Source organism: Dreissena polymorpha, chromosome 3 (assembly GCF_020536995.1).
Source record: "Dreissena polymorpha isolate Duluth1 chromosome 3, UMN_Dpol_1.0, whole genome shotgun sequence".
In the NCBI taxonomy this organism is placed as follows: Eukaryota; Metazoa; Mollusca; class Bivalvia; order Myida; family Dreissenidae; genus Dreissena; species Dreissena polymorpha.
Genome location: NC_068357.1, coordinates 98,715,716 through 98,727,816, shown reverse-complemented (window position 1 = coordinate 98,727,816; position 12,101 = coordinate 98,715,716). Strand labels below are relative to the sequence as shown.

The 12,101-nt window shown below is 32.0% G+C and overlaps 1 protein-coding gene across 1 annotated transcript in view; it reads right to left on the bottom strand.

Annotated features, from left to right (window-relative positions):
- LOC127875478 (hemicentin-1-like) overlaps window positions 1–11,449 on the bottom strand; it is a 62,935-nt gene extending 51,486 nt beyond the window's left edge. Inside the window, exon 1 of the mRNA XM_052420555.1 lies at window positions 10,907–11,449. The gene's annotated coding sequence lies outside the window, so the exon portion shown is untranslated. The remainder of the gene's footprint in view (window positions 1–10,906) is intronic.
- Window positions 11,450–12,101: the final 652 nt, after the last annotated feature.

The window sequence follows — 12,101 nt, the reverse complement described above, 5'->3', positions numbered from 1 at the left end:
GGCCCGGCACCAGTTCCTAGATTGACCTATATATTTTTTAAACAAATGTTCTGCGCATCTTTATGAAAATTTTACAAAACATGTGACTTCAAGAGTTTTAATGAGGTTTACACTATCTTAGGAAAGCTGTCCCGCCCTCTTGCGGCCAGGACTGAAATGACCGGAAGCATTTATGAAAGCAACCAATACATCATTAGAAACAAAATGTTGTGAGCGATTTTCATAAAACCTGGGAAAACCTTTAGTGTTTTCATATCGTATAAATATGGTCATTGTAGGAAACCTTGCCAGCCTCTTTGTAGGCATGCTTTAGAGTGAACCGGAACCATTTAAACACTAAACTGATATACAATTCAAAGAAAGGCCATGGTCAAATTTTAATTTGATTGTGAAAAGTTGTGACTTCTAGAGTGTTCGCAGCTTTTTAATAAAACCATAAAAAGAAAATTGCATAGCCGCTGGACGTTATTATTTCCGAAGGACTGCAACAATTTATGAACTACTTGAAGATATTACTGAACACTATCTCTTATAACTTTTCATTAAGATAAAGAACAGCGTTTGACTTCTAAAGTGTTTACAAGGTTTCACTGTAGCTATTTAGGAAAACAATAACCCTTACCCCAGGGAGGCATTTTTCATCGTAACGATACTATTTTTGAACTCGGCCGAGATGTCGTTAGAATAAATGTTCTGAGCAAGTTTCATAAAGAGTGGACAAATAACAGAAAATAAATAGTATTCACAAAGTTTAATTCAGACAAATAAGATAAACTGCCCCATGCACGTGTGTTCATTTTTAAATAGACATCAACCATTTTCGACTTTTGATAAGCTATCATTCACACAGATGTTGTGAACAAGTGTCATGATTGGATGACGAAACATATTATGTATGTAGTGTTAACAAGTTTTTTTATTTTATTTTACCTAGCCTTTGACTCTAAGTGATCCAGTTTTGAAATAGGCATAGATACAAATTTCTGACCAAGTTTAGTGAAATTTGGACGATAAATATTTTCTATATAGTATTCACAAGGTCTATTTTGACGAAGCAAAATGGCCCACGCGCAACGAACAACTGGGAAAAGGTTTTTTTAAAGTCGCCAAAAGCCTATGTTCTCTAAATCTTTAAAAACTGACTTCCTTTGGGTATTGAACTTATTGATAATAAATTATGTATCATTTTGTACTTTTACAAATCTTAACATGCAGTATAAGTGATCCTTTACACGTAAAATTGGACACCTCGATAGACAATCACCTTTTAGACAGGGTTGCATATATAATGGCATGAAACTGTTCTAATGTCCTAAAGCTATCTCACAACCTCGTGTTTGTGAAAGGATATAATTATTTTGCTATGAGAAAAAAGTAAGAAAACGCATAATTGTCAGTGTGTCCTTATATTAAATTCACGACAAATAACGGCACAGAATATAACGTATCATAAATTGCGTTGATAAGATGCACAGCGTTCAAGATCAAACCAAAATCCCATGTAAGTGATAAATTTATAATGAAAGTGCAATTACTTCCTCAATTCCCTATATTTAGCGGGTCTAGCTAACCATATTTACATGTTTAACCTCGTGTTTAGTTAACCATATTTACTTGTTTACCCCCGTGTTTACATCAAAATATAATGTTATAACGACTTAATAATACCAGGATCGTTAATGTTTGACATCCCATGCGGCATTTAATTATAATTCATAGGGCCTACAACTCCCTGGAGTGCAATCACATGACAAAATGCACATGTAAACCTGTTAAGATTATGCAAATGCATTTTTAAAAGATTCGGATTATCAACGGAAGTTCCTTAGATATCGCATGTAAACGAAAACCTCATTAGAAACTGTCTTACAATTATTCAAAAGTTATAACTCCTGAAAATTCGTTTATGCGGAATAACCGGATAATAGGTTCATGTCCACAAACAGTCATTAAACGAAACTTTATGAAGTAGATATAACTCCCTGAAAAAATATTGGAAAGGAACGACCGAACAAGTTTGGTATGTAAACCCTTTTAGGAGACTGCATATAAAATGATATCACATCTGGATAATAAGCGTCTGAGATTTCGCGTAGAAAAAAAGTGTTTGGAGGACGAAAAACACGAACATCGAGAAGGCAGGTATAGATTATTAGAGAGATTCGTTTCACACACCAATAAGCTCGATGTACATCCCTATCGAATATTATAGCATCACCAATTGTGAATACATACATTGAAGCAATATTTTACTGTAATTTTTGCAACGACTTCTTTTCGTCATATCACAAAACTAACATAAATTCAGTATAATAATTTTCTCATGAACAAAATACAATTGAAAGTAATTTAAAAATCAGCACGACCATACATTGTTCTTAATATAGTAACGTTTGCTTCTCTTCTCTACTCCAGTGCACTTATACTGAAATGTTAACGATGAAATTAACACCCTATTTGTATGGTGTAAAACAAAAACCAATGAAAGGGATGAAACTTCTGACATCATTGTATTCATCTTTTGGTATAACGTATCCACTATTAGTTATGGGAGACTACTCCTCCGGGAAGAGTTGTCCAAAACGTAAATCATTAGTTTATGATGCACATGGCTAAAATTTTAATTCAAATAAATTTGATAATGAATGGTGAAATGATCGCTGTCAAAAGTCCTATAACGTTTTCAGTAGTTCTACAGATGCAAACCTGTCTAGCAGAATGTATGCCAATAAAACAATTCGTATTTAATCAAACACAATTGAGAACAACTGAATCCAGAAGGCTTAACTAAGACAGTAAGCATCGGAGTGTACCTTGAGTATAGCACGGACAATAATTTGACTTTTTATCTGAGCGCAGTGAATGGATTAACATTCATATACAAACGCTATAAGAGATATATCGGACAATGAACACAGATGATACATTGTTAAGTTTACCAGATTTGAAAGATAATACCAAAGAAATTTATAATAGCAGAGAAAAAGAGAATTGATCATGCTTATTTCTAAACACTCGAGTACTTCAAATAGGGTTCCTATTAAAGCAAAACATACTTCATTTTGTAAAATTAAATTTACTTACTATTACAACCGCAATACCATCAACCATTAATACAACTATAGGTATCAAACGTATCACCAGAATAATTAATACCCTACACCTACAACATGAAGGACAACTGACAGTGAGTTATACAGCCAACATGTTGCTTAAAAACTGATGCAAGGGCTTACATTGTACAATTCAGTGTTGTATTTCTATTTTTTATGTTCAAGTTTAACTTTTATGTAGCGATGTGGTTTGTGTCCGCAAAAAATACCAGAAAGGTAAGCCTAATTTGTGTGTGCAATGTTATTTTGAAATCCATTAATCCAATGTGGTTATATATCGGACAAGCTTTATTTCTACCCAAAAACTGTGATTGTCTGACCTCTTCCTATTTAGTATTACATTGATATCGAAGATAGCCATATGTTTATTGTGCTAAACACACCGTCATACGTTTGTACCATTTTTGTCAAATTATCAGTATGCTGACTTTTTTCAATACATGGTTATATAACGGGCAAGATCGTTTTGGTACTCTAGTGCTGTTTTTGACATTTAAGTAAGTTTAACCTAAATATCGAATGTAGCCTTGTGTTTTTGCTCACAAAGCATTATCTCACATTGATGAATATTTTGTTATTGTAAACCTTTCATGTATTACTATTCAATAGAGTATTCTTCTTTGACATTTAACTTCTAAATTTTGACTTTTTTTGACGGTGTTTCTTTCGTGTATAAAACTGTCTTATATAGGTGATCCTTTGTTCCAAATTAATTGAAAACATATAAATTTCATCAATGCAAGTTAAAGCCAAGAGTTTCAGGACAGCAATACAGTAACATCAACTAACGCGACAACATATTGGACATAATGATTATTATTCTTATGCACATTAATCATCTACTGATAGGTGGATTATAATCAAAATTTATTTAATGGTAAACTCCTATGAAATTATCATGTGCTTAATGAGAAAAGTAAAAACTACAGTACAACATGTATTTGAAAATAAAATCAATATTCAACCCAACAACATCTGTTAAGCAAGGACATAAACAATGGCAATGCATTTAACTAGATCTATGTATTGTTTTGTATCTTTTCTATCTTAATGCGATCTGCTACTCGTATACAAGTGAAGTAAACACCCATTTAGGGAAGTTATATTTACTTCAAATTTACGAAAAAATACAACTAAAGGGAAGTTAATATCGTGGTCATTGTTGTAAACCCCAAAAACAGGACGTGTGTTATTTGTCTATTGAAAAGCTATCCACGGCTTAGATTTACAAATGCAATTTAAACGATTCAGTCTCAACTAGCATACCATACAAAGCAAAACCTGCCTAACTATTCACCCGCAGGACAGCCTGTACAAAATTGTATCTGAAGCAGGAGGAAGTAAAAAAAATAAATTCACGGAGTCTCACAACACGATGACATGGTACAGCATACGCAAGAGAATAGGAAAAATCTGAATACACTTGTAATTATGTTATACGACAAACGTACTGAAGTTCAGTTTCATCCCAAACACAATATGTGACTGGAACTCTCTTCCTCCGGACTTGATTCGCAAATATCAAACAGCTATAAATGATCGTGTTTCTGTGTTTATAAACCAAATTAGAGGGGGGCTCGAAAACTAAGTATGTATCACAGCTACTTGACGCACGCGCGGTGAGTAAACGTTTTTCAATGTTTCACCATAACACATCAAGATCAAGAAGATCAAGAACAGATATCGAGTATTATATAGTGAACGTCACTATATACAGCTATTAACGGTTCCCTGCGCCACTCGTGAAAATATATTTTCTATGACCACGAGTGAAATAACAAACGATCTTACACAGACATGAACAAATATCCTCTTTTTTGATATTCCGGTTCCGGTGTAAACACATCAAATTTTGAATCGCTCTCGTGAAAAAATGTAATTTTTGTCTACAACTAAGTTAACCTCGCCCTAATCATAAAGCAGAACTGTCTAATGGGTAAAGGTGATCTAACGTCCATTGTCTCTCCTACCAAAGATTCAAACAATCTTAATAAAACACACACAAAACGGATCCGTGCTAACAAACGTAAAGTTGTCTCCCCTGATAGCATTAGACTTGATAAAAAGTCCAGAATAACTACGGACACAGTCTGAGTACGAATCGGAGAGTACTGAAGGGTCAAGTGTGGACTGGTTTTCACATAATTACAAATTTGAATCCCATAAAGTTGTCAAAGCTCACAAAATGTCGAACAGCAGTACCCATGGTGATAACCTTGACTCAACGCTAGTTGATAAAAACTGTACGAACACCCAACTGTCTCTGCAGATCCAGACTGCTCCTCAGGCATCAGTACATCCAACAGGTGCACATGACCATCACTATGTTATATCCCCTGAGAGGCAGATCCCACCATACATGACCTCCCACTATGCAGTCAACCCCCATACAGATGATGCCTCAGTCATACATTACCGACTTTGATCTGCAAAGAATCGTACACACCTTAAGAATCTCCCTACGAGATGAAATCCGTGGGCTTTTCCAGGCATGTGTAGCCGAGCATGTAACCCCTCTGGTAAATGAACTCACTGCACTGAAACATTCTGTAACCACCTTAACCAATAAAATAGCTGATCTCGAACAAGACCTGGACAATGCCAATCAATATAGCAGGCGTCACTGTGTTATTGTTAGCAATGTGCCAGAAAATTCAGATGAATCCACCGATGATATCATCCTAAACATCGCAAAAGAGAGTGGATCCAACATTGTTCTCTCAGACATAGACAGGTCCCACAGAAATGGACCACCAAAAAGGAATGATGGAAAGCACAGGGATATTATAGTTAAATTTACAAACTATAAAGCCCAGTCAATGTTCATAAAATCAAGAAAACAGCTGAGACTCAACAAAAGTAAAGTTTTCATCAATGAACAATTAACACCCATAAGAAGGGAAATTGCTTTCCATTGCAGGCAACTGAAAAACGCCCCCAGCTCTACCATTTCGGATACATGGACATTTGATGGTAACATCTTTATCAAGCTGAAGAACTAGGATAAGAAAATAAAGATTACTTCAATCCAGGATCTGTCTTAATTTGGCTACAAGCAAATATAACCTTATATGCATGAGATCATCTCTAGTGTTGAATTGTCCTGTAAATATAGCCTAAGTCAAGTTCTATATACCATAAAACACTTTGTTTGTGAACAGTGATTTTTTTTGCTCAAATTTACAGCCGAATTTCGGCTGCTTCCCAATCGCAAAAATACACGTTTTTTCCCAAAATTCTGACCAAAATTTCCCCAAAAAAGCCAAACTAACAAAAAAAAAAAAAAAAAAATTTTTTTTTTTTTTTGAAAGAAGTCTCATATAACTTAATTATAATTTCTTAAATCTAGGTCTCAACTTTATTTTTTAAACATCTTACAAAATATATAACTTGAATTTAGTCATTTTTGTCCATAAATCTTTCCCAAACTTGCCACTTATTAATTATAAAAAACAACCAATTTGACCAGACTCCTTTTCTAGAAAACTCCCTGAACATGCACTTAAAAACAATATCACTTCTGTTTCTTATAATCCTATTTATAATGCTTAATTTTTCCCAATTTCATGGTTTATTGCGCTATTTTTCCCAATTTCACGGTTTATCGCGCTAATTTTCCCAATTCAAATGGCACAGGCTGTAACAAATTAAAGCAAAAAAATCACTGGTGAAGATCTAACCTAATAGTCTTTTCCACCCATATGAGAATCAAAAATTCATACTCTAACAAATAATTTAACAAATAAATAAGTAAAACAATTAACATTATTATGTGTGTACTATGCAACTGTGTGTGCTTTTGTACAAGTTGTGTCTATGTGTACAATAGTGTGTATAATTTGTTATAAATATTTAAATACTTACTTTAACACATATATGAATCATAGTGACATATTGATAATAACTAGTCATACATATAAATACAAAACTACATAAATAAGTTTTAAAAAAACAACATATGTGTATGTGTTCTATGCAAATGTGTGTGCTTTTGTGCAATATATGTTTATGTGTATGTGTACATAAATAAGTAAACAAAATAACATATTTATATGGGTGCCATGCAATTGTGTGTGTTTTTGTGAAAGATATGTTCATGTGTATAATAGTGTGTATAATTTGTTATAAATATTCAAATACATAACTTAAAACAGATATGAATCATGGTATCACATTCTTTATAACTAGTGATACATATAAAGATATAACTATATAAATAAGTAAAAAAATAACACATGTATAGGTGTACTGTGCAAATGTGTGTGCTTTTGTACAAGATATGTTTATGTGCTTGTGTAAACAAATAAGTAAAACAATATTTATATCTGTGCTATGTAAATGTGTGTGTTTTTGTACAAGATATGTTCATGTGTATAATAGTGTGTACATTTTGTATTTGTTATAAATATTAAAATACATAACTTAACACATATATGAATCATGGTATCATGTTCTTTATAACTAGTATACATATATAAATACATAACTATATAAATAAGTAAAACAATACCACATGCATACATGTACTATGCAAATGTGTGTGCTTTTGTACAAGATATGTCTATGTGTATGTGTACATAAATAGGTTGAAAAATAATTGTAAGTGTGCTATGCAAATGTATGTCAAAATTGTGTGTCTATTTATTTTACTGTAGATCTATGTAACTTAAACGGTATTCAAACTTGTTGTCACATGTTACACTAAGAGCTTCTCATATAATTAAAACAAATTGCTGTTGATCAATTGAAATTATCCATAGAATTACATTAATGCATAGAAACAAGTAATTTAAAAAACATTATACCATAACCATATTACACAATAATTTGCATACAATAAATAATTTAGAAGGTGCTGTATTCCAATAATTTGTGTAAGCAATTTCTAAAATTGTGTCTTTTTTTTTCCTTTTTACTCAAATATACTGTGAATATACTGTGTGAATGCAATATATGACATGCAAATTGTGTATATGTTATGAACAAATCCATAATAACTGTGTGTTTTACCATTAAAATGCCAATATGTGAAACAATGTTAAGGAAACTCATTCTACCATATACTCACTGACTTTTTACCTACAACAATGCAAATATTTGCCTATTTACTAACATAATGTGATTACTCCTACTCCAATGTTTGTTACAAATGCCACCCAAATAGTGTAAAAGTTATGTAAATTGTCAAAATTGTGTGTTATTCTTATTGTATGTAACTTAAACTGTACCCATATTTCTTGTCATATTGTACATAAAGAGCTTCTTATATAATTAAAATGAATTTAAGTTTAACAATAAAAATTACAAATAAAATAACATGAATATGTCAAAACAATTAATTAAAAAGAAATAATAATAAAGCCATAGTACAAACTTTTTTACTGACTGTAAATAGTTTACAAGGTGCTGTTTTTTTCATTAATTTGTGTGACCATTTACTAAAATGTTGTCTCATGTTTTCTTTTTTTCAAATATAATCTGAATATACTGTGTAAATGCAATATATGACATGCAAATTATGTATATGTTAAAAACAAATCCATAATTACTGCGTGTTTTTCCATTGAAATGTCAATATGAGAAACCATGTTAAAGTAATGATAAATTGTTAAAATACTTTCTTTTTTTTTTTTCTTCAATACCAACATAACTTTATAATGAAAATACATTTTAACATTGCCATATTGCATGTATATACCTATAAAATGTAAATGTGTACTCCATGAGGTTCTATTTACAGTTCGAAATATAAAAAAATAATTTAATAATAACACTTACATGTAAATGTATTATACCACAACCAGGTTTACTTCTTGCTTAAATAATGCTAATGTAGTTTTACACCCAATTTTCTAAATTAAATTGGTAAAAAACTGCTTATATTTTATTTTTACACCCAATTTCCTAAATTAAACTGGTAAAAAACTGCTTATATTTATAAATTTCCTTTCCCTAAGGGGTTATCTACATAACTCATATGTTATCGGTAATATAAAAAATACTATATTATTTCAAAGTTATTAATGTAACTTCTTAAAGAAATCTTAATATCATCTCATGATAAGAAATTATTGTATAAGGATATATCTATTGTCAACCATCAAACAATACTGCTCTGCACTACACCTTTAATAGACATGCTGTTAGCATTATGCATACTGTATTTAAACTTTTCCTAAATCTGTTTAGATAATAAATTGCATCACCGCTAGGTTCTTGCACAATATCATCCACATAATTGGTTTCATTGACACACACAATAAATCAAACTAAAATAAACCATCAACCATTACACATGGCAGGTAACTTGTTTTTTTTACTTCATTGTTGACACAAGATATATCTTGATCCATAGATTTCTAAAATCAATCTGTGAATATGAACATCTTATAAAAAATGCAATCACAAACTTTGAACTCAATCCGAAAAACATGATTATAAGCTAGCATCTTTACAAAAAATAAATAAATCACTACCTAATAAACAATTCAAATAATCTTGGACATTTCGCTTTCCATTTCCAAGATTGTTTGATATTACTGTTCTTCTATCTCAAAAAAGCATTGATCCACTTCCATTCTCTTGTAACATTACAAGATTATGACAAAAGTGAGTCATCTAATTATTTCACTGCACATAATGAATAAAAAAACAACTCAAAACTGAAAATAGGTACTGATACTACAATAATTACATTCAAAATGTGCATAAATTAAAAACAAATTATTTATCAATTCTATTGTGTTACCCTCCACATTGACAAATATGTATCTTGCTTATATAAGCCTGAGTTTATTAGATAATAAATACTAATGGTGTACTGGAGTACATAACAGATGACACCATGTTATAAAATAATAATCTATGACCATGGTGTATAAAAATGGTGCATAAAAATGGCGCATATTAAAGTTGTGTTAGGTAAATGATGGTTATCAGTAGTTGATAACAAATGGTAATTATGTACATTATATGATAAATCTTTCATGGTGTATATGACACATGGTAATGTTGTACAAGTCACTCAACAGTATGTTATGCATGCATGTTTCTGTATTGATTTCCCCAAGCATTTATTTTTGAATATAAAACTGGTAAATGTTTCAGATACTTCGTTTTAGTACATATTATTGGAATTTATATGTACCAAGTAAATGGTAATGATGTACAAGTCACTTAACAATGTGTTCTGCATGTGTGTATTGATTGTGTATTTTCTTGCACTTATAGTTAAGCATAATATAGGTGTTAACTTACTCAACAAATATTTAAGGTGTATATGATAAATGGATATGTTTTATAAGTCAATTGACAATATGTTATGCATGTGTGTATTGACTGTTTTCAATCAATCATATTTGAACTTGAACATTTCCTGGGTGACTGTGTTATCTCACTTTGTACAGCAACTCAATTATTTGGAACCTATGTACTCTCTTGCACTTATACAGTTTAACCCCACATACTGGATGACCAATTGTATATTTGTACATCATTATAATTAATTATTACTTGTGAAATCTCAACACTTACATATTTGAACTCCAGTTATTGGTTGGTTTATCTGTTGGTGTACAGCAACTTAACCTTTTGTGTACTCACAACCACTCATATATTTCGAAGCTCAGCTTCCAGATAGCTTATCTTGCTTGTTAGGATATTTGTTTAGACCTATTGTGTTGTCAGATTGACTGATTGCAAGTAAATCCATATGCTAGGTCAATTAATCAAGCAATTATCCAACATATCGAAAAGCAAACATCTACTTTCTACTATGATTTGTAAGATCTTACCAGACTCGCTTCTTGTAAATATATGTCCAAATGTTGCCTTAAATTGTGGTGTGCAATTAAGCCCACATCAACTGATAATCCATCCACGAATAAATAAATCCACAAGCTCGGAAAATTAATATTTACACTTTGGTGAATACACACATCCTTTTCTATTTTATTTTGTAAATGCAACTACACACATTTCATAAAAAATCACCCAATAAGATGCACTTTTCAATATCAAATTCCCTGAAGTTACTTGTAAACTCGTATTAAGAAAAAAAAAACACAATTAACACGATCACTCACTCCTAACTTGTGCCTAAATAGTAATCTACAATCTTTCGCCACACACTTAGTGCACATGTATTCTTTCAGCTTGCGGAAATCGTGCACATTGTACAAACACAGACTACCCCGTTAACACGCCGCAGTAGCATATAATTCAAGCTTTGTAAAAAGCTTGTCATTTTTCGGTTTGCCCAAGTACTAAGCCCATGTTGCGTGGATCCTTGTACTATTATGTTACTACGCGATCATTCAATATAAGCTCCACTTTCTGTATCATTATACAACCCAAAATATAAATTTATCAAATGAGGTTTTAACATCTCTTTATAACATCAACATGACCAAATATTTTGTTTATTTTTGTTATTCTTCTCTTCTCATTATTCCTTTTTCCTTCTTTCACTTCTTGCGGGCCGGGCGCACGATAGCTTTTTCCTCATCCAATTATTTCTTGCACTCAGCATTACATGATGTACACTGACATAGGAGTGTACAGGATGAGGATAGGTTTGTTCCACTCACGTACTATGAAAAGTAAAAGGCTTCAACAAATGAATATGTTCGAGTTAGTTTGCTGGCTGGCAATCCTTCTTCTTAGAGGAGGCGATGTCCATCCAAATCCTGGACCCGACAGCTCCCTTGATATGTCATCCTCTTCTTCGGGTACATCTTTCTCATCTTCAATTAATGATGCATTTGCCCATAATCTAAAAATTGTTCATTACAACGTTCAGAGCTTCCTCGCCAAGAAAGATATTCTGTATGCCGATCTCAACAATTTTGATATTATAGTGTTTACGGAAACTTGGCTTAGCTCAACAGTTGACACTGACGACCTACTTTTCCCTTCTTATCATAAGCCGTTCAGACGGGATAGAAGAAACGATCCCCATGGAGGTATTCTAGTATACGTAAAATCCGA